General features: G+C 52.7%; 45 non-coding genes across 45 annotated transcripts; 23 read left to right on the top strand and 22 right to left on the bottom strand.

The window, feature by feature from the left end:
• Nucleotides 1–43: 43 nt before the first annotated feature.
• Nucleotides 44–115, top strand: Trnam-cau. Its single transcript has one exon. It is a non-coding gene; the product is annotated as a tRNA-Met (tRNA).
• Nucleotides 116–360: 245 nt separating this feature from the next.
• Trnad-guc lies at nucleotides 361–432 on the bottom strand. The gene has a single exon. It is a non-coding gene; the product is annotated as a tRNA-Asp (tRNA).
• A 107-nt stretch (nucleotides 433–539) lies between these two features.
• On the bottom strand, nucleotides 540–631 carry Trnai-uau. Its single transcript is given in 2 exon segments — nucleotides 540–575; nucleotides 594–631. It is a non-coding gene; the product is annotated as a tRNA-Ile (tRNA).
• A 378-nt stretch (nucleotides 632–1009) lies between these two features.
• On the top strand, nucleotides 1010–1082 carry Trnar-acg. The gene has a single exon. It is a non-coding gene; the product is annotated as a tRNA-Arg (tRNA).
• A 287-nt stretch (nucleotides 1083–1369) lies between these two features.
• Trnam-cau lies at nucleotides 1370–1441 on the top strand. The gene has a single exon. It is a non-coding gene; the product is annotated as a tRNA-Met (tRNA).
• A 245-nt stretch (nucleotides 1442–1686) lies between these two features.
• On the bottom strand, nucleotides 1687–1758 carry Trnad-guc. The gene has a single exon. It is a non-coding gene; the product is annotated as a tRNA-Asp (tRNA).
• Nucleotides 1759–1865: 107 nt separating this feature from the next.
• Trnai-uau lies at nucleotides 1866–1957 on the bottom strand. Its single transcript is given in 2 exon segments — nucleotides 1866–1901; nucleotides 1920–1957. It is a non-coding gene; the product is annotated as a tRNA-Ile (tRNA).
• Nucleotides 1958–2335: 378 nt separating this feature from the next.
• On the top strand, nucleotides 2336–2408 carry Trnar-acg. Its single transcript has one exon. It is a non-coding gene; the product is annotated as a tRNA-Arg (tRNA).
• A 287-nt stretch (nucleotides 2409–2695) lies between these two features.
• On the top strand, nucleotides 2696–2767 carry Trnam-cau. Its single transcript has one exon. It is a non-coding gene; the product is annotated as a tRNA-Met (tRNA).
• Nucleotides 2768–3012: 245 nt separating this feature from the next.
• Nucleotides 3013–3084, bottom strand: Trnad-guc. The gene has a single exon. It is a non-coding gene; the product is annotated as a tRNA-Asp (tRNA).
• Nucleotides 3085–3191: 107 nt separating this feature from the next.
• Trnai-uau lies at nucleotides 3192–3283 on the bottom strand. Its single transcript is given in 2 exon segments — nucleotides 3192–3227; nucleotides 3246–3283. It is a non-coding gene; the product is annotated as a tRNA-Ile (tRNA).
• A 378-nt stretch (nucleotides 3284–3661) lies between these two features.
• Trnar-acg lies at nucleotides 3662–3734 on the top strand. Its single transcript has one exon. It is a non-coding gene; the product is annotated as a tRNA-Arg (tRNA).
• A 287-nt stretch (nucleotides 3735–4021) lies between these two features.
• Trnam-cau lies at nucleotides 4022–4093 on the top strand. Its single transcript has one exon. It is a non-coding gene; the product is annotated as a tRNA-Met (tRNA).
• Nucleotides 4094–4338: 245 nt separating this feature from the next.
• Trnad-guc lies at nucleotides 4339–4410 on the bottom strand. The gene has a single exon. It is a non-coding gene; the product is annotated as a tRNA-Asp (tRNA).
• A 107-nt stretch (nucleotides 4411–4517) lies between these two features.
• Trnai-uau lies at nucleotides 4518–4609 on the bottom strand. Its single transcript is given in 2 exon segments — nucleotides 4518–4553; nucleotides 4572–4609. It is a non-coding gene; the product is annotated as a tRNA-Ile (tRNA).
• Nucleotides 4610–4987: 378 nt separating this feature from the next.
• On the top strand, nucleotides 4988–5060 carry Trnar-acg. Its single transcript has one exon. It is a non-coding gene; the product is annotated as a tRNA-Arg (tRNA).
• Nucleotides 5061–5347: 287 nt separating this feature from the next.
• On the top strand, nucleotides 5348–5419 carry Trnam-cau. Its single transcript has one exon. It is a non-coding gene; the product is annotated as a tRNA-Met (tRNA).
• Nucleotides 5420–5664: 245 nt separating this feature from the next.
• Nucleotides 5665–5736, bottom strand: Trnad-guc. Its single transcript has one exon. It is a non-coding gene; the product is annotated as a tRNA-Asp (tRNA).
• A 107-nt stretch (nucleotides 5737–5843) lies between these two features.
• On the bottom strand, nucleotides 5844–5935 carry Trnai-uau. The gene is given in 2 exon segments: nucleotides 5844–5879; nucleotides 5898–5935. It is a non-coding gene; the product is annotated as a tRNA-Ile (tRNA).
• A 378-nt stretch (nucleotides 5936–6313) lies between these two features.
• Nucleotides 6314–6386, top strand: Trnar-acg. Its single transcript has one exon. It is a non-coding gene; the product is annotated as a tRNA-Arg (tRNA).
• A 287-nt stretch (nucleotides 6387–6673) lies between these two features.
• Nucleotides 6674–6745, top strand: Trnam-cau. Its single transcript has one exon. It is a non-coding gene; the product is annotated as a tRNA-Met (tRNA).
• Nucleotides 6746–6990: 245 nt separating this feature from the next.
• Nucleotides 6991–7062, bottom strand: Trnad-guc. The gene has a single exon. It is a non-coding gene; the product is annotated as a tRNA-Asp (tRNA).
• Nucleotides 7063–7169: 107 nt separating this feature from the next.
• On the bottom strand, nucleotides 7170–7261 carry Trnai-uau. Its single transcript is given in 2 exon segments — nucleotides 7170–7205; nucleotides 7224–7261. It is a non-coding gene; the product is annotated as a tRNA-Ile (tRNA).
• A 378-nt stretch (nucleotides 7262–7639) lies between these two features.
• Trnar-acg lies at nucleotides 7640–7712 on the top strand. The gene has a single exon. It is a non-coding gene; the product is annotated as a tRNA-Arg (tRNA).
• Nucleotides 7713–7999: 287 nt separating this feature from the next.
• Trnam-cau lies at nucleotides 8000–8071 on the top strand. The gene has a single exon. It is a non-coding gene; the product is annotated as a tRNA-Met (tRNA).
• A 245-nt stretch (nucleotides 8072–8316) lies between these two features.
• On the bottom strand, nucleotides 8317–8388 carry Trnad-guc. The gene has a single exon. It is a non-coding gene; the product is annotated as a tRNA-Asp (tRNA).
• Nucleotides 8389–8495: 107 nt separating this feature from the next.
• Trnai-uau lies at nucleotides 8496–8587 on the bottom strand. The gene is given in 2 exon segments: nucleotides 8496–8531; nucleotides 8550–8587. It is a non-coding gene; the product is annotated as a tRNA-Ile (tRNA).
• Nucleotides 8588–8965: 378 nt separating this feature from the next.
• Nucleotides 8966–9038, top strand: Trnar-acg. The gene has a single exon. It is a non-coding gene; the product is annotated as a tRNA-Arg (tRNA).
• A 287-nt stretch (nucleotides 9039–9325) lies between these two features.
• Nucleotides 9326–9397, top strand: Trnam-cau. The gene has a single exon. It is a non-coding gene; the product is annotated as a tRNA-Met (tRNA).
• Nucleotides 9398–9642: 245 nt separating this feature from the next.
• Nucleotides 9643–9714, bottom strand: Trnad-guc. Its single transcript has one exon. It is a non-coding gene; the product is annotated as a tRNA-Asp (tRNA).
• A 107-nt stretch (nucleotides 9715–9821) lies between these two features.
• Trnai-uau lies at nucleotides 9822–9913 on the bottom strand. The gene is given in 2 exon segments: nucleotides 9822–9857; nucleotides 9876–9913. It is a non-coding gene; the product is annotated as a tRNA-Ile (tRNA).
• A 378-nt stretch (nucleotides 9914–10291) lies between these two features.
• On the top strand, nucleotides 10292–10364 carry Trnar-acg. The gene has a single exon. It is a non-coding gene; the product is annotated as a tRNA-Arg (tRNA).
• A 287-nt stretch (nucleotides 10365–10651) lies between these two features.
• On the top strand, nucleotides 10652–10723 carry Trnam-cau. Its single transcript has one exon. It is a non-coding gene; the product is annotated as a tRNA-Met (tRNA).
• Nucleotides 10724–10968: 245 nt separating this feature from the next.
• Trnad-guc lies at nucleotides 10969–11040 on the bottom strand. Its single transcript has one exon. It is a non-coding gene; the product is annotated as a tRNA-Asp (tRNA).
• A 107-nt stretch (nucleotides 11041–11147) lies between these two features.
• Nucleotides 11148–11239, bottom strand: Trnai-uau. Its single transcript is given in 2 exon segments — nucleotides 11148–11183; nucleotides 11202–11239. It is a non-coding gene; the product is annotated as a tRNA-Ile (tRNA).
• A 378-nt stretch (nucleotides 11240–11617) lies between these two features.
• Trnar-acg lies at nucleotides 11618–11690 on the top strand. Its single transcript has one exon. It is a non-coding gene; the product is annotated as a tRNA-Arg (tRNA).
• Nucleotides 11691–11977: 287 nt separating this feature from the next.
• On the top strand, nucleotides 11978–12049 carry Trnam-cau. Its single transcript has one exon. It is a non-coding gene; the product is annotated as a tRNA-Met (tRNA).
• A 245-nt stretch (nucleotides 12050–12294) lies between these two features.
• On the bottom strand, nucleotides 12295–12366 carry Trnad-guc. The gene has a single exon. It is a non-coding gene; the product is annotated as a tRNA-Asp (tRNA).
• A 107-nt stretch (nucleotides 12367–12473) lies between these two features.
• Nucleotides 12474–12565, bottom strand: Trnai-uau. Its single transcript is given in 2 exon segments — nucleotides 12474–12509; nucleotides 12528–12565. It is a non-coding gene; the product is annotated as a tRNA-Ile (tRNA).
• A 378-nt stretch (nucleotides 12566–12943) lies between these two features.
• On the top strand, nucleotides 12944–13016 carry Trnar-acg. The gene has a single exon. It is a non-coding gene; the product is annotated as a tRNA-Arg (tRNA).
• Nucleotides 13017–13303: 287 nt separating this feature from the next.
• Nucleotides 13304–13375, top strand: Trnam-cau. The gene has a single exon. It is a non-coding gene; the product is annotated as a tRNA-Met (tRNA).
• Nucleotides 13376–13620: 245 nt separating this feature from the next.
• Trnad-guc lies at nucleotides 13621–13692 on the bottom strand. Its single transcript has one exon. It is a non-coding gene; the product is annotated as a tRNA-Asp (tRNA).
• A 107-nt stretch (nucleotides 13693–13799) lies between these two features.
• Trnai-uau lies at nucleotides 13800–13891 on the bottom strand. Its single transcript is given in 2 exon segments — nucleotides 13800–13835; nucleotides 13854–13891. It is a non-coding gene; the product is annotated as a tRNA-Ile (tRNA).
• A 378-nt stretch (nucleotides 13892–14269) lies between these two features.
• On the top strand, nucleotides 14270–14342 carry Trnar-acg. The gene has a single exon. It is a non-coding gene; the product is annotated as a tRNA-Arg (tRNA).
• A 287-nt stretch (nucleotides 14343–14629) lies between these two features.
• On the top strand, nucleotides 14630–14701 carry Trnam-cau. Its single transcript has one exon. It is a non-coding gene; the product is annotated as a tRNA-Met (tRNA).
• Nucleotides 14702–14946: the final 245 nt, after the last annotated feature.

The raw sequence follows: 14946 nt of genomic DNA, 5'->3' as shown, positions 1-14946 counted from the left end.
AGTGTCCCACGTCACGTGGCGAAGAGCCGGCGCAACCCCAGGCAGCAGAGTGGCGCAGTGGAAGCGTGCTGGGCCCATAACCCAGAGGTCCGTGGATCGAAACCACGCTCTGCTAAAATTATTTCTTTTGCGGACTGTGCCGAGCTCGATTATTACGCCCACAGCGTCGGCTGGGGTGCTTTGATACAGCGTTAACAGCATACCCCGCAGTTCTGAAATGTGAAGAATGCGAGAACCACTTCCTAAGTTGTAGCATTTTTTAAGATTTTGCGCCAACTACACTCCACGATCGCAAAGTTAATGCTCTTACGACCCACATACGCGCAACACTCGAACAGGGTTGTGAGATAAAAATCGCATCTCCCCGGCGGGGAATCGAACCCCGGTCTCCCGCGTGACAGGCGGGGATACTAACCACTATACTACCGAGGAAGACGCAGCTAGCGTCTCGAATGCACAATTATGTTACTCAAATAGCTGATACATCTCAAACCTAGCCTCCTGTTGCTGTCAGAGACAGCTGCTAAGAAATAAAAGTATGCCCCAGGTGAGGCTCGAACTCACAACCCCGGCATTGCTCACGGCTACTGCCTTATAAGTACCGTGCGCTAACCAATTGCGCCACTGGGGCTACAACAGAGTGCTTTCAGTTAGCGGTATTCACTTTGCTGCAAACCAGTGGTGGCCACAGAAACATACGATCGCCACCTGATGCCATACTGCGACTTTGGCACCTGACTACCAATGCTTCGTGCTATTCTTGTTTCATATGCTACGCTTACATGCACATCAACCGGCTCTCGTCGTCGAGAAAACGTGGGAAAACGCGCGCCTTGCCTTCTGCTACCTGTCGAACAGCGAGAGCAGATGCGTGGCAAGCTCTAAGCTCTGCAGGCGCACTGCGGCCACACAGCTGCACGAAAGGTACCTTCCTTGGGAGCTTGCTCAGCCATGGAGAACACGTTTCTTAGCGAATTGCACTTGTCTCGTAGAAAGAAATGCTGCCACTGGCCCTGTGGCGCAACGGATAACGCGTCTGACTACGGATCAGAAGATTCCAGGTTCGAATCCTGGCAGGGTCGGCGTTTTGTTAGTTGCCGACGCGTAGCTGGGCAGTGGATTTCGTATGTCGCCGCACCGTGGAGTGCTTTGTTGCTCCTGTGCATCTCGCAGCTGCATGTCGAGTCGATCGTGGTAAATATCGCTGCCTGCAAGCGTCAGCGTAGCGTCAGTCGAGCAAAGTCGAGACAAGTCAAGCTGAGAGCTGTAGGAGATGATACGCAATTAAATACAGGCGTGTGAAAGCGACGCAGACAACACTTTCCAAGTGTCCCACGTCACGTGGCGAAGAGCCGGCGCAACCCCAGGCAGCAGAGTGGCGCAGTGGAAGCGTGCTGGGCCCATAACCCAGAGGTCCGTGGATCGAAACCACGCTCTGCTAAAATTATTTCTTTTGCGGACTGTGCCGAGCTCGATTATTACGCCCACAGCGTCGGCTGGGGTGCTTTGATACAGCGTTAACAGCATACCCCGCAGTTCTGAAATGTGAAGAATGCGAGAACCACTTCCTAAGTTGTAGCATTTTTTAAGATTTTGCGCCAACTACACTCCACGATCGCAAAGTTAATGCTCTTACGACCCACATACGCGCAACACTCGAACAGGGTTGTGAGATAAAAATCGCATCTCCCCGGCGGGGAATCGAACCCCGGTCTCCCGCGTGACAGGCGGGGATACTAACCACTATACTACCGAGGAAGACGCAGCTAGCGTCTCGAATGCACAATTATGTTACTCAAATAGCTGATACATCTCAAACCTAGCCTCCTGTTGCTGTCAGAGACAGCTGCTAAGAAATAAAAGTATGCCCCAGGTGAGGCTCGAACTCACAACCCCGGCATTGCTCACGGCTACTGCCTTATAAGTACCGTGCGCTAACCAATTGCGCCACTGGGGCTACAACAGAGTGCTTTCAGTTAGCGGTATTCACTTTGCTGCAAACCAGTGGTGGCCACAGAAACATACGATCGCCACCTGATGCCATACTGCGACTTTGGCACCTGACTACCAATGCTTCGTGCTATTCTTGTTTCATATGCTACGCTTACATGCACATCAACCGGCTCTCGTCGTCGAGAAAACGTGGGAAAACGCGCGCCTTGCCTTCTGCTACCTGTCGAACAGCGAGAGCAGATGCGTGGCAAGCTCTAAGCTCTGCAGGCGCACTGCGGCCACACAGCTGCACGAAAGGTACCTTCCTTGGGAGCTTGCTCAGCCATGGAGAACACGTTTCTTAGCGAATTGCACTTGTCTCGTAGAAAGAAATGCTGCCACTGGCCCTGTGGCGCAACGGATAACGCGTCTGACTACGGATCAGAAGATTCCAGGTTCGAATCCTGGCAGGGTCGGCGTTTTGTTAGTTGCCGACGCGTAGCTGGGCAGTGGATTTCGTATGTCGCCGCACCGTGGAGTGCTTTGTTGCTCCTGTGCATCTCGCAGCTGCATGTCGAGTCGATCGTGGTAAATATCGCTGCCTGCAAGCGTCAGCGTAGCGTCAGTCGAGCAAAGTCGAGACAAGTCAAGCTGAGAGCTGTAGGAGATGATACGCAATTAAATACAGGCGTGTGAAAGCGACGCAGACAACACTTTCCAAGTGTCCCACGTCACGTGGCGAAGAGCCGGCGCAACCCCAGGCAGCAGAGTGGCGCAGTGGAAGCGTGCTGGGCCCATAACCCAGAGGTCCGTGGATCGAAACCACGCTCTGCTAAAATTATTTCTTTTGCGGACTGTGCCGAGCTCGATTATTACGCCCACAGCGTCGGCTGGGGTGCTTTGATACAGCGTTAACAGCATACCCCGCAGTTCTGAAATGTGAAGAATGCGAGAACCACTTCCTAAGTTGTAGCATTTTTTAAGATTTTGCGCCAACTACACTCCACGATCGCAAAGTTAATGCTCTTACGACCCACATACGCGCAACACTCGAACAGGGTTGTGAGATAAAAATCGCATCTCCCCGGCGGGGAATCGAACCCCGGTCTCCCGCGTGACAGGCGGGGATACTAACCACTATACTACCGAGGAAGACGCAGCTAGCGTCTCGAATGCACAATTATGTTACTCAAATAGCTGATACATCTCAAACCTAGCCTCCTGTTGCTGTCAGAGACAGCTGCTAAGAAATAAAAGTATGCCCCAGGTGAGGCTCGAACTCACAACCCCGGCATTGCTCACGGCTACTGCCTTATAAGTACCGTGCGCTAACCAATTGCGCCACTGGGGCTACAACAGAGTGCTTTCAGTTAGCGGTATTCACTTTGCTGCAAACCAGTGGTGGCCACAGAAACATACGATCGCCACCTGATGCCATACTGCGACTTTGGCACCTGACTACCAATGCTTCGTGCTATTCTTGTTTCATATGCTACGCTTACATGCACATCAACCGGCTCTCGTCGTCGAGAAAACGTGGGAAAACGCGCGCCTTGCCTTCTGCTACCTGTCGAACAGCGAGAGCAGATGCGTGGCAAGCTCTAAGCTCTGCAGGCGCACTGCGGCCACACAGCTGCACGAAAGGTACCTTCCTTGGGAGCTTGCTCAGCCATGGAGAACACGTTTCTTAGCGAATTGCACTTGTCTCGTAGAAAGAAATGCTGCCACTGGCCCTGTGGCGCAACGGATAACGCGTCTGACTACGGATCAGAAGATTCCAGGTTCGAATCCTGGCAGGGTCGGCGTTTTGTTAGTTGCCGACGCGTAGCTGGGCAGTGGATTTCGTATGTCGCCGCACCGTGGAGTGCTTTGTTGCTCCTGTGCATCTCGCAGCTGCATGTCGAGTCGATCGTGGTAAATATCGCTGCCTGCAAGCGTCAGCGTAGCGTCAGTCGAGCAAAGTCGAGACAAGTCAAGCTGAGAGCTGTAGGAGATGATACGCAATTAAATACAGGCGTGTGAAAGCGACGCAGACAACACTTTCCAAGTGTCCCACGTCACGTGGCGAAGAGCCGGCGCAACCCCAGGCAGCAGAGTGGCGCAGTGGAAGCGTGCTGGGCCCATAACCCAGAGGTCCGTGGATCGAAACCACGCTCTGCTAAAATTATTTCTTTTGCGGACTGTGCCGAGCTCGATTATTACGCCCACAGCGTCGGCTGGGGTGCTTTGATACAGCGTTAACAGCATACCCCGCAGTTCTGAAATGTGAAGAATGCGAGAACCACTTCCTAAGTTGTAGCATTTTTTAAGATTTTGCGCCAACTACACTCCACGATCGCAAAGTTAATGCTCTTACGACCCACATACGCGCAACACTCGAACAGGGTTGTGAGATAAAAATCGCATCTCCCCGGCGGGGAATCGAACCCCGGTCTCCCGCGTGACAGGCGGGGATACTAACCACTATACTACCGAGGAAGACGCAGCTAGCGTCTCGAATGCACAATTATGTTACTCAAATAGCTGATACATCTCAAACCTAGCCTCCTGTTGCTGTCAGAGACAGCTGCTAAGAAATAAAAGTATGCCCCAGGTGAGGCTCGAACTCACAACCCCGGCATTGCTCACGGCTACTGCCTTATAAGTACCGTGCGCTAACCAATTGCGCCACTGGGGCTACAACAGAGTGCTTTCAGTTAGCGGTATTCACTTTGCTGCAAACCAGTGGTGGCCACAGAAACATACGATCGCCACCTGATGCCATACTGCGACTTTGGCACCTGACTACCAATGCTTCGTGCTATTCTTGTTTCATATGCTACGCTTACATGCACATCAACCGGCTCTCGTCGTCGAGAAAACGTGGGAAAACGCGCGCCTTGCCTTCTGCTACCTGTCGAACAGCGAGAGCAGATGCGTGGCAAGCTCTAAGCTCTGCAGGCGCACTGCGGCCACACAGCTGCACGAAAGGTACCTTCCTTGGGAGCTTGCTCAGCCATGGAGAACACGTTTCTTAGCGAATTGCACTTGTCTCGTAGAAAGAAATGCTGCCACTGGCCCTGTGGCGCAACGGATAACGCGTCTGACTACGGATCAGAAGATTCCAGGTTCGAATCCTGGCAGGGTCGGCGTTTTGTTAGTTGCCGACGCGTAGCTGGGCAGTGGATTTCGTATGTCGCCGCACCGTGGAGTGCTTTGTTGCTCCTGTGCATCTCGCAGCTGCATGTCGAGTCGATCGTGGTAAATATCGCTGCCTGCAAGCGTCAGCGTAGCGTCAGTCGAGCAAAGTCGAGACAAGTCAAGCTGAGAGCTGTAGGAGATGATACGCAATTAAATACAGGCGTGTGAAAGCGACGCAGACAACACTTTCCAAGTGTCCCACGTCACGTGGCGAAGAGCCGGCGCAACCCCAGGCAGCAGAGTGGCGCAGTGGAAGCGTGCTGGGCCCATAACCCAGAGGTCCGTGGATCGAAACCACGCTCTGCTAAAATTATTTCTTTTGCGGACTGTGCCGAGCTCGATTATTACGCCCACAGCGTCGGCTGGGGTGCTTTGATACAGCGTTAACAGCATACCCCGCAGTTCTGAAATGTGAAGAATGCGAGAACCACTTCCTAAGTTGTAGCATTTTTTAAGATTTTGCGCCAACTACACTCCACGATCGCAAAGTTAATGCTCTTACGACCCACATACGCGCAACACTCGAACAGGGTTGTGAGATAAAAATCGCATCTCCCCGGCGGGGAATCGAACCCCGGTCTCCCGCGTGACAGGCGGGGATACTAACCACTATACTACCGAGGAAGACGCAGCTAGCGTCTCGAATGCACAATTATGTTACTCAAATAGCTGATACATCTCAAACCTAGCCTCCTGTTGCTGTCAGAGACAGCTGCTAAGAAATAAAAGTATGCCCCAGGTGAGGCTCGAACTCACAACCCCGGCATTGCTCACGGCTACTGCCTTATAAGTACCGTGCGCTAACCAATTGCGCCACTGGGGCTACAACAGAGTGCTTTCAGTTAGCGGTATTCACTTTGCTGCAAACCAGTGGTGGCCACAGAAACATACGATCGCCACCTGATGCCATACTGCGACTTTGGCACCTGACTACCAATGCTTCGTGCTATTCTTGTTTCATATGCTACGCTTACATGCACATCAACCGGCTCTCGTCGTCGAGAAAACGTGGGAAAACGCGCGCCTTGCCTTCTGCTACCTGTCGAACAGCGAGAGCAGATGCGTGGCAAGCTCTAAGCTCTGCAGGCGCACTGCGGCCACACAGCTGCACGAAAGGTACCTTCCTTGGGAGCTTGCTCAGCCATGGAGAACACGTTTCTTAGCGAATTGCACTTGTCTCGTAGAAAGAAATGCTGCCACTGGCCCTGTGGCGCAACGGATAACGCGTCTGACTACGGATCAGAAGATTCCAGGTTCGAATCCTGGCAGGGTCGGCGTTTTGTTAGTTGCCGACGCGTAGCTGGGCAGTGGATTTCGTATGTCGCCGCACCGTGGAGTGCTTTGTTGCTCCTGTGCATCTCGCAGCTGCATGTCGAGTCGATCGTGGTAAATATCGCTGCCTGCAAGCGTCAGCGTAGCGTCAGTCGAGCAAAGTCGAGACAAGTCAAGCTGAGAGCTGTAGGAGATGATACGCAATTAAATACAGGCGTGTGAAAGCGACGCAGACAACACTTTCCAAGTGTCCCACGTCACGTGGCGAAGAGCCGGCGCAACCCCAGGCAGCAGAGTGGCGCAGTGGAAGCGTGCTGGGCCCATAACCCAGAGGTCCGTGGATCGAAACCACGCTCTGCTAAAATTATTTCTTTTGCGGACTGTGCCGAGCTCGATTATTACGCCCACAGCGTCGGCTGGGGTGCTTTGATACAGCGTTAACAGCATACCCCGCAGTTCTGAAATGTGAAGAATGCGAGAACCACTTCCTAAGTTGTAGCATTTTTTAAGATTTTGCGCCAACTACACTCCACGATCGCAAAGTTAATGCTCTTACGACCCACATACGCGCAACACTCGAACAGGGTTGTGAGATAAAAATCGCATCTCCCCGGCGGGGAATCGAACCCCGGTCTCCCGCGTGACAGGCGGGGATACTAACCACTATACTACCGAGGAAGACGCAGCTAGCGTCTCGAATGCACAATTATGTTACTCAAATAGCTGATACATCTCAAACCTAGCCTCCTGTTGCTGTCAGAGACAGCTGCTAAGAAATAAAAGTATGCCCCAGGTGAGGCTCGAACTCACAACCCCGGCATTGCTCACGGCTACTGCCTTATAAGTACCGTGCGCTAACCAATTGCGCCACTGGGGCTACAACAGAGTGCTTTCAGTTAGCGGTATTCACTTTGCTGCAAACCAGTGGTGGCCACAGAAACATACGATCGCCACCTGATGCCATACTGCGACTTTGGCACCTGACTACCAATGCTTCGTGCTATTCTTGTTTCATATGCTACGCTTACATGCACATCAACCGGCTCTCGTCGTCGAGAAAACGTGGGAAAACGCGCGCCTTGCCTTCTGCTACCTGTCGAACAGCGAGAGCAGATGCGTGGCAAGCTCTAAGCTCTGCAGGCGCACTGCGGCCACACAGCTGCACGAAAGGTACCTTCCTTGGGAGCTTGCTCAGCCATGGAGAACACGTTTCTTAGCGAATTGCACTTGTCTCGTAGAAAGAAATGCTGCCACTGGCCCTGTGGCGCAACGGATAACGCGTCTGACTACGGATCAGAAGATTCCAGGTTCGAATCCTGGCAGGGTCGGCGTTTTGTTAGTTGCCGACGCGTAGCTGGGCAGTGGATTTCGTATGTCGCCGCACCGTGGAGTGCTTTGTTGCTCCTGTGCATCTCGCAGCTGCATGTCGAGTCGATCGTGGTAAATATCGCTACCTGCAAGCGTCAGCGTAGCGTCAGTCGAGCAAAGTCGAGACAAGTCAAGCTGAGAGCTGTAGGAGATGATACGCAATTAAATACAGGCGTGTGAAAGCGACGCAGACAACACTTTCCAAGTGTCCCACGTCACGTGGCGAAGAGCCGGCGCAACCCCAGGCAGCAGAGTGGCGCAGTGGAAGCGTGCTGGGCCCATAACCCAGAGGTCCGTGGATCGAAACCACGCTCTGCTAAAATTATTTCTTTTGCGGACTGTGCCGAGCTCGATTATTACGCCCACAGCGTCGGCTGGGGTGCTTTGATACAGCGTTAACAGCATACCCCGCAGTTCTGAAATGTGAAGAATGCGAGAACCACTTCCTAAGTTGTAGCATTTTTTAAGATTTTGCGCCAACTACACTCCACGATCGCAAAGTTAATGCTCTTACGACCCACATACGCGCAACACTCGAACAGGGTTGTGAGATAAAAATCGCATCTCCCCGGCGGGGAATCGAACCCCGGTCTCCCGCGTGACAGGCGGGGATACTAACCACTATACTACCGAGGAAGACGCAGCTAGCGTCTCGAATGCACAATTATGTTACTCAAATAGCTGATACATCTCAAACCTAGCCTCCTGTTGCTGTCAGAGACAGCTGCTAAGAAATAAAAGTATGCCCCAGGTGAGGCTCGAACTCACAACCCCGGCATTGCTCACGGCTACTGCCTTATAAGTACCGTGCGCTAACCAATTGCGCCACTGGGGCTACAACAGAGTGCTTTCAGTTAGCGGTATTCACTTTGCTGCAAACCAGTGGTGGCCACAGAAACATACGATCGCCACCTGATGCCATACTGCGACTTTGGCACCTGACTACCAATGCTTCGTGCTATTCTTGTTTCATATGCTACGCTTACATGCACATCAACCGGCTCTCGTCGTCGAGAAAACGTGGGAAAACGCGCGCCTTGCCTTCTGCTACCTGTCGAACAGCGAGAGCAGATGCGTGGCAAGCTCTAAGCTCTGCAGGCGCACTGCGGCCACACAGCTGCACGAAAGGTACCTTCCTTGGGAGCTTGCTCAGCCATGGAGAACACGTTTCTTAGCGAATTGCACTTGTCTCGTAGAAAGAAATGCTGCCACTGGCCCTGTGGCGCAACGGATAACGCGTCTGACTACGGATCAGAAGATTCCAGGTTCGAATCCTGGCAGGGTCGGCGTTTTGTTAGTTGCCGACGCGTAGCTGGGCAGTGGATTTCGTATGTCGCCGCACCGTGGAGTGCTTTGTTGCTCCTGTGCATCTCGCAGCTGCATGTCGAGTCGATCGTGGTAAATATCGCTGCCTGCAAGCGTCAGCGTAGCGTCAGTCGAGCAAAGTCGAGACAAGTCAAGCTGAGAGCTGTAGGAGATGATACGCAATTAAATACAGGCGTGTGAAAGCGACGCAGACAACACTTTCCAAGTGTCCCACGTCACGTGGCGAAGAGCCGGCGCAACCCCAGGCAGCAGAGTGGCGCAGTGGAAGCGTGCTGGGCCCATAACCCAGAGGTCCGTGGATCGAAACCACGCTCTGCTAAAATTATTTCTTTTGCGGACTGTGCCGAGCTCGATTATTACGCCCACAGCGTCGGCTGGGGTGCTTTGATACAGCGTTAACAGCATACCCCGCAGTTCTGAAATGTGAAGAATGCGAGAACCACTTCCTAAGTTGTAGCATTTTTTAAGATTTTGCGCCAACTACACTCCACGATCGCAAAGTTAATGCTCTTACGACCCACATACGCGCAACACTCGAACAGGGTTGTGAGATAAAAATCGCATCTCCCCGGCGGGGAATCGAACCCCGGTCTCCCGCGTGACAGGCGGGGATACTAACCACTATACTACCGAGGAAGACGCAGCTAGCGTCTCGAATGCACAATTATGTTACTCAAATAGCTGATACATCTCAAACCTAGCCTCCTGTTGCTGTCAGAGACAGCTGCTAAGAAATAAAAGTATGCCCCAGGTGAGGCTCGAACTCACAACCCCGGCATTGCTCACGGCTACTGCCTTATAAGTACCGTGCGCTAACCAATTGCGCCACTGGGGCTACAACAGAGTGCTTTCAGTTAGCGGTATTCACTTTGCTGCAAACCAGTGGTGGCCACAGAAACATACGATCGCCACCTGATGCCATACTGCGACTTTGGCACCTGACTACCAATGCTTCGTGCTATTCTTGTTTCATATGCTACGCTTACATGCACATCAACCGGCTCTCGTCGTCGAGAAAACGTGGGAAAACGCGCGCCTTGCCTTCTGCTACCTGTCGAACAGCGAGAGCAGATGCGTGGCAAGCTCTAAGCTCTGCAGGCGCACTGCGGCCACACAGCTGCACGAAAGGTACCTTCCTTGGGAGCTTGCTCAGCCATGGAGAACACGTTTCTTAGCGAATTGCACTTGTCTCGTAGAAAGAAATGCTGCCACTGGCCCTGTGGCGCAACGGATAACGCGTCTGACTACGGATCAGAAGATTCCAGGTTCGAATCCTGGCAGGGTCGGCGTTTTGTTAGTTGCCGACGCGTAGCTGGGCAGTGGATTTCGTATGTCGCCGCACCGTGGAGTGCTTTGTTGCTCCTGTGCATCTCGCAGCTGCATGTCGAGTCGATCGTGGTAAATATCGCTACCTGCAAGCGTCAGCGTAGCGTCAGTCGAGCAAAGTCGAGACAAGTCAAGCTGAGAGCTGTAGGAGATGATACGCAATTAAATACAGGCGTGTGAAAGCGACGCAGACAACACTTTCCAAGTGTCCCACGTCACGTGGCGAAGAGCCGGCGCAACCCCAGGCAGCAGAGTGGCGCAGTGGAAGCGTGCTGGGCCCATAACCCAGAGGTCCGTGGATCGAAACCACGCTCTGCTAAAATTATTTCTTTTGCGGACTGTGCCGAGCTCGATTATTACGCCCACAGCGTCGGCTGGGGTGCTTTGATACAGCGTTAACAGCATACCCCGCAGTTCTGAAATGTGAAGAATGCGAGAACCACTTCCTAAGTTGTAGCATTTTTTAAGATTTTGCGCCAACTACACTCCACGATCGCAAAGTTAATGCTCTTACGACCCACATACGCGCAACACTCGAACAGGGTTGTGAGATAAAAATCGCATCTCCCCGGCGGGGAATCGAACCCCGGTCTCCCGCGTGACAGGCGGGGATACTAACCACTATACTACCGAGGAAGACGCAGCTAGCGTCTCGAATGCACAATTATGTTACTCAAATAGCTGATACATCTCAAACCTAGCCTCCTGTTGCTGTCAGAGACAGCTGCTAAGAAATAAAAGTATGCCCCAGGTGAGGCTCGAACTCACAACCCCGGCATTGCTCACGGCTACTGCCTTATAAGTACCGTGCGCTAACCAATTGCGCCACTGGGGCTACAACAGAGTGCTTTCAGTTAGCGGTATTCACTTTGCTGCAAACCAGTGGTGGCCACAGAAACATACGATCGCCACCTGATGCCATACTGCGACTTTGGCACCTGACTACCAATGCTTCGTGCTATTCTTGTTTCATATGCTACGCTTACATGCACATCAACCGGCTCTCGTCGTCGAGAAAACGTGGGAAAACGCGCGCCTTGCCTTCTGCTACCTGTCGAACAGCGAGAGCAGATGCGTGGCAAGCTCTAAGCTCTGCAGGCGCACTGCGGCCACACAGCTGCACGAAAGGTACCTTCCTTGGGAGCTTGCTCAGCCATGGAGAACACGTTTCTTAGCGAATTGCACTTGTCTCGTAGAAAGAAATGCTGCCACTGGCCCTGTGGCGCAACGGATAACGCGTCTGACTACGGATCAGAAGATTCCAGGTTCGAATCCTGGCAGGGTCGGCGTTTTGTTAGTTGCCGACGCGTAGCTGGGCAGTGGATTTCGTATGTCGCCGCACCGTGGAGTGCTTTGTTGCTCCTGTGCATCTCGCAGCTGCATGTCGAGTCGATCGTGGTAAATATCGCTGCCTGCAAGCGTCAGCGTAGCGTCAGTCGAGCAAAGTCGAGACAAGTCAAGCTGAGAGCTGTAGGAGATGATACGCAATTAAATACAGGCGTGTGAAAGCGACGCAGACAACACTTTCCAAGTGTCCCACGTCACGTGGCGAAGAGCCGGCGCAACCCCAGGCAGCAGAGTGGCGCAGTGGAAGCGTGCTGGGCCCATAACCCAGAGGTCCGTGGATCGAAACCACGCTCTGCTAAAATTATTTCTTTTGCGGACTGTGCCGAGCTCGATTATTACGCCCACAGCGTCGGCTGGGGTGCTTTGATACAGCGTTAACAGCATACCCCGCAGTTCTGAAATGTGAAGAATGCGAGAACCACTTCCTAAGTTGTAGCATTTTTTAAGATTTTGCGCCAACTACACTCCACGATCGCAAAGTTAATGCTCTTACGACCCACATACGCGCAACACTCGAACAGGGTTGTGAGATAAAAATCGCATCTCCCCGGCGGGGAATCGAACCCCGGTCTCCCGCGTGACAGGCGGGGATACTAACCACTATACTACCGAGGAAGACGCAGCTAGCGTCTCGAATGCACAATTATGTTACTCAAATAGCTGATACATCTCAAACCTAGCCTCCTGTTGCTGTCAGAGACAGCTGCTAAGAAATAAAAGTATGCCCCAGGTGAGGCTCGAACTCACAACCCCGGCATTGCTCACGGCTACTGCCTTATAAGTACCGTGCGCTAACCAATTGCGCCACTGGGGCTACAACAGAGTGCTTTCAGTTAGCGGTATTCACTTTGCTGCAAACCAGTGGTGGCCACAGAAACATACGATCGCCACCTGATGCCATACTGCGACTTTGGCACCTGACTACCAATGCTTCGTGCTATTCTTGTTTCATATGCTACGCTTACATGCACATCAACCGGCTCTCGTCGTCGAGAAAACGTGGGAAAACGCGCGCCTTGCCTTCTGCTACCTGTCGAACAGCGAGAGCAGATGCGTGGCAAGCTCTAAGCTCTGCAGGCGCACTGCGGCCACACAGCTGCACGAAAGGTACCTTCCTTGGGAGCTTGCTCAGCCATGGAGAACACGTTTCTTAGCGAATTGCACTTGTCTCGTAGAAAGAAATGCTGCCACTGGCCCTGTGGCGCAACGGATAACGCGTCTGACTACGGATCAGAAGATTCCAGGTTCGAATCCTGGCAGGGTCGGCGTTTTGTTAGTTGCCGACGCGTAGCTGGGCAGTGGATTTCGTATGTCGCCGCACCGTGGAGTGCTTTGTTGCTCCTGTGCATCTCGCAGCTGCATGTCGAGTCGATCGTGGTAAATATCGCTGCCTGCAAGCGTCAGCGTAGCGTCAGTCGAGCAAAGTCGAGACAAGTCAAGCTGAGAGCTGTAGGAGATGATACGCAATTAAATACAGGCGTGTGAAAGCGACGCAGACAACACTTTCCAAGTGTCCCACGTCACGTGGCGAAGAGCCGGCGCAACCCCAGGCAGCAGAGTGGCGCAGTGGAAGCGTGCTGGGCCCATAACCCAGAGGTCCGTGGATCGAAACCACGCTCTGCTAAAATTATTTCTTTTGCGGACTGTGCCGAGCTCGATTATTACGCCCACAGCGTCGGCTGGGGTGCTTTGATACAGCGTTAACAGCATACCCCGCAGTTCTGAAATGTGAAGAATGCGAGAACCACTTCCTAAGTTGTAGCATTTTTTAAGATTTTGCGCCAACTACACTCCACGATCGCAAAGTTAATGCTCTTACGACCCACATACGCGCAACACTCGAACAGGGTTGTGAGATAAAAATCGCATCTCCCCGGCGGGGAATCGAACCCCGGTCTCCCGCGTGACAGGCGGGGATACTAACCACTATACTACCGAGGAAGACGCAGCTAGCGTCTCGAATGCACAATTATGTTACTCAAATAGCTGATACATCTCAAACCTAGCCTCCTGTTGCTGTCAGAGACAGCTGCTAAGAAATAAAAGTATGCCCCAGGTGAGGCTCGAACTCACAACCCCGGCATTGCTCACGGCTACTGCCTTATAAGTACCGTGCGCTAACCAATTGCGCCACTGGGGCTACAACAGAGTGCTTTCAGTTAGCGGTATTCACTTTGCTGCAAACCAGTGGTGGCCACAGAAACATACGATCGCCACCTGATGCCATACTGCGACTTTGGCACCTGACTACCAATGCTTCGTGCTATTCTTGTTTCATATGCTACGCTTACATGCACATCAACCGGCTCTCGTCGTCGAGAAAACGTGGGAAAACGCGCGCCTTGCCTTCTGCTACCTGTCGAACAGCGAGAGCAGATGCGTGGCAAGCTCTAAGCTCTGCAGGCGCACTGCGGCCACACAGCTGCACGAAAGGTACCTTCCTTGGGAGCTTGCTCAGCCATGGAGAACACGTTTCTTAGCGAATTGCACTTGTCTCGTAGAAAGAAATGCTGCCACTGGCCCTGTGGCGCAACGGATAACGCGTCTGACTACGGATCAGAAGATTCCAGGTTCGAATCCTGGCAGGGTCGGCGTTTTGTTAGTTGCCGACGCGTAGCTGGGCAGTGGATTTCGTATGTCGCCGCACCGTGGAGTGCTTTGTTGCTCCTGTGCATCTCGCAGCTGCATGTCGAGTCGATCGTGGTAAATATCGCTACCTGCAAGCGTCAGCGTAGCGTCAGTCGAGCAAAGTCGAGACAAGTCAAGCTGAGAGCTGTAGGAGATGATACGCAATTAAATACAGGCGTGTGAAAGCGACGCAGACAACACTTTCCAAGTGTCCCACGTCACGTGGCGAAGAGCCGGCGCAACCCCAGGCAGCAGAGTGGCGCAGTGGAAGCGTGCTGGGCCCATAACCCAGAGGTCCGTGGATCGAAACCACGCTCTGCTAAAATTATTTCTTTTGCGGACTGTGCCGAGCTCGATTATTACGCCCACAGCGTCGGCTGGGGTGCTTTGATACAGCGTTAACAGCATACCCCGCAGTTCTGAAATGTGAAGAATGCGAGAACCACTTCCTAAGTTGTAGCATTTTTTAAGATTTTGCGCCAACTACACTCCACGATCGCAAAGTTAATGCTCTTACGACCCACATACGCGCAACACTCGAACAGGGTTGTGAGATAAAAATCGCAT

The sequence above is a fragment of the Schistocerca piceifrons genome, unplaced genomic scaffold (genome assembly GCF_021461385.2).
Source record: "Schistocerca piceifrons isolate TAMUIC-IGC-003096 unplaced genomic scaffold, iqSchPice1.1 HiC_scaffold_1039, whole genome shotgun sequence".
NCBI lineage: Eukaryota > Metazoa > Arthropoda > Insecta > Orthoptera > Acrididae > Schistocerca > Schistocerca piceifrons.
The sequence above is the reverse complement of the archived record's forward strand: the minus strand, read 5'-3'. Positions and strand labels throughout refer to the sequence as shown.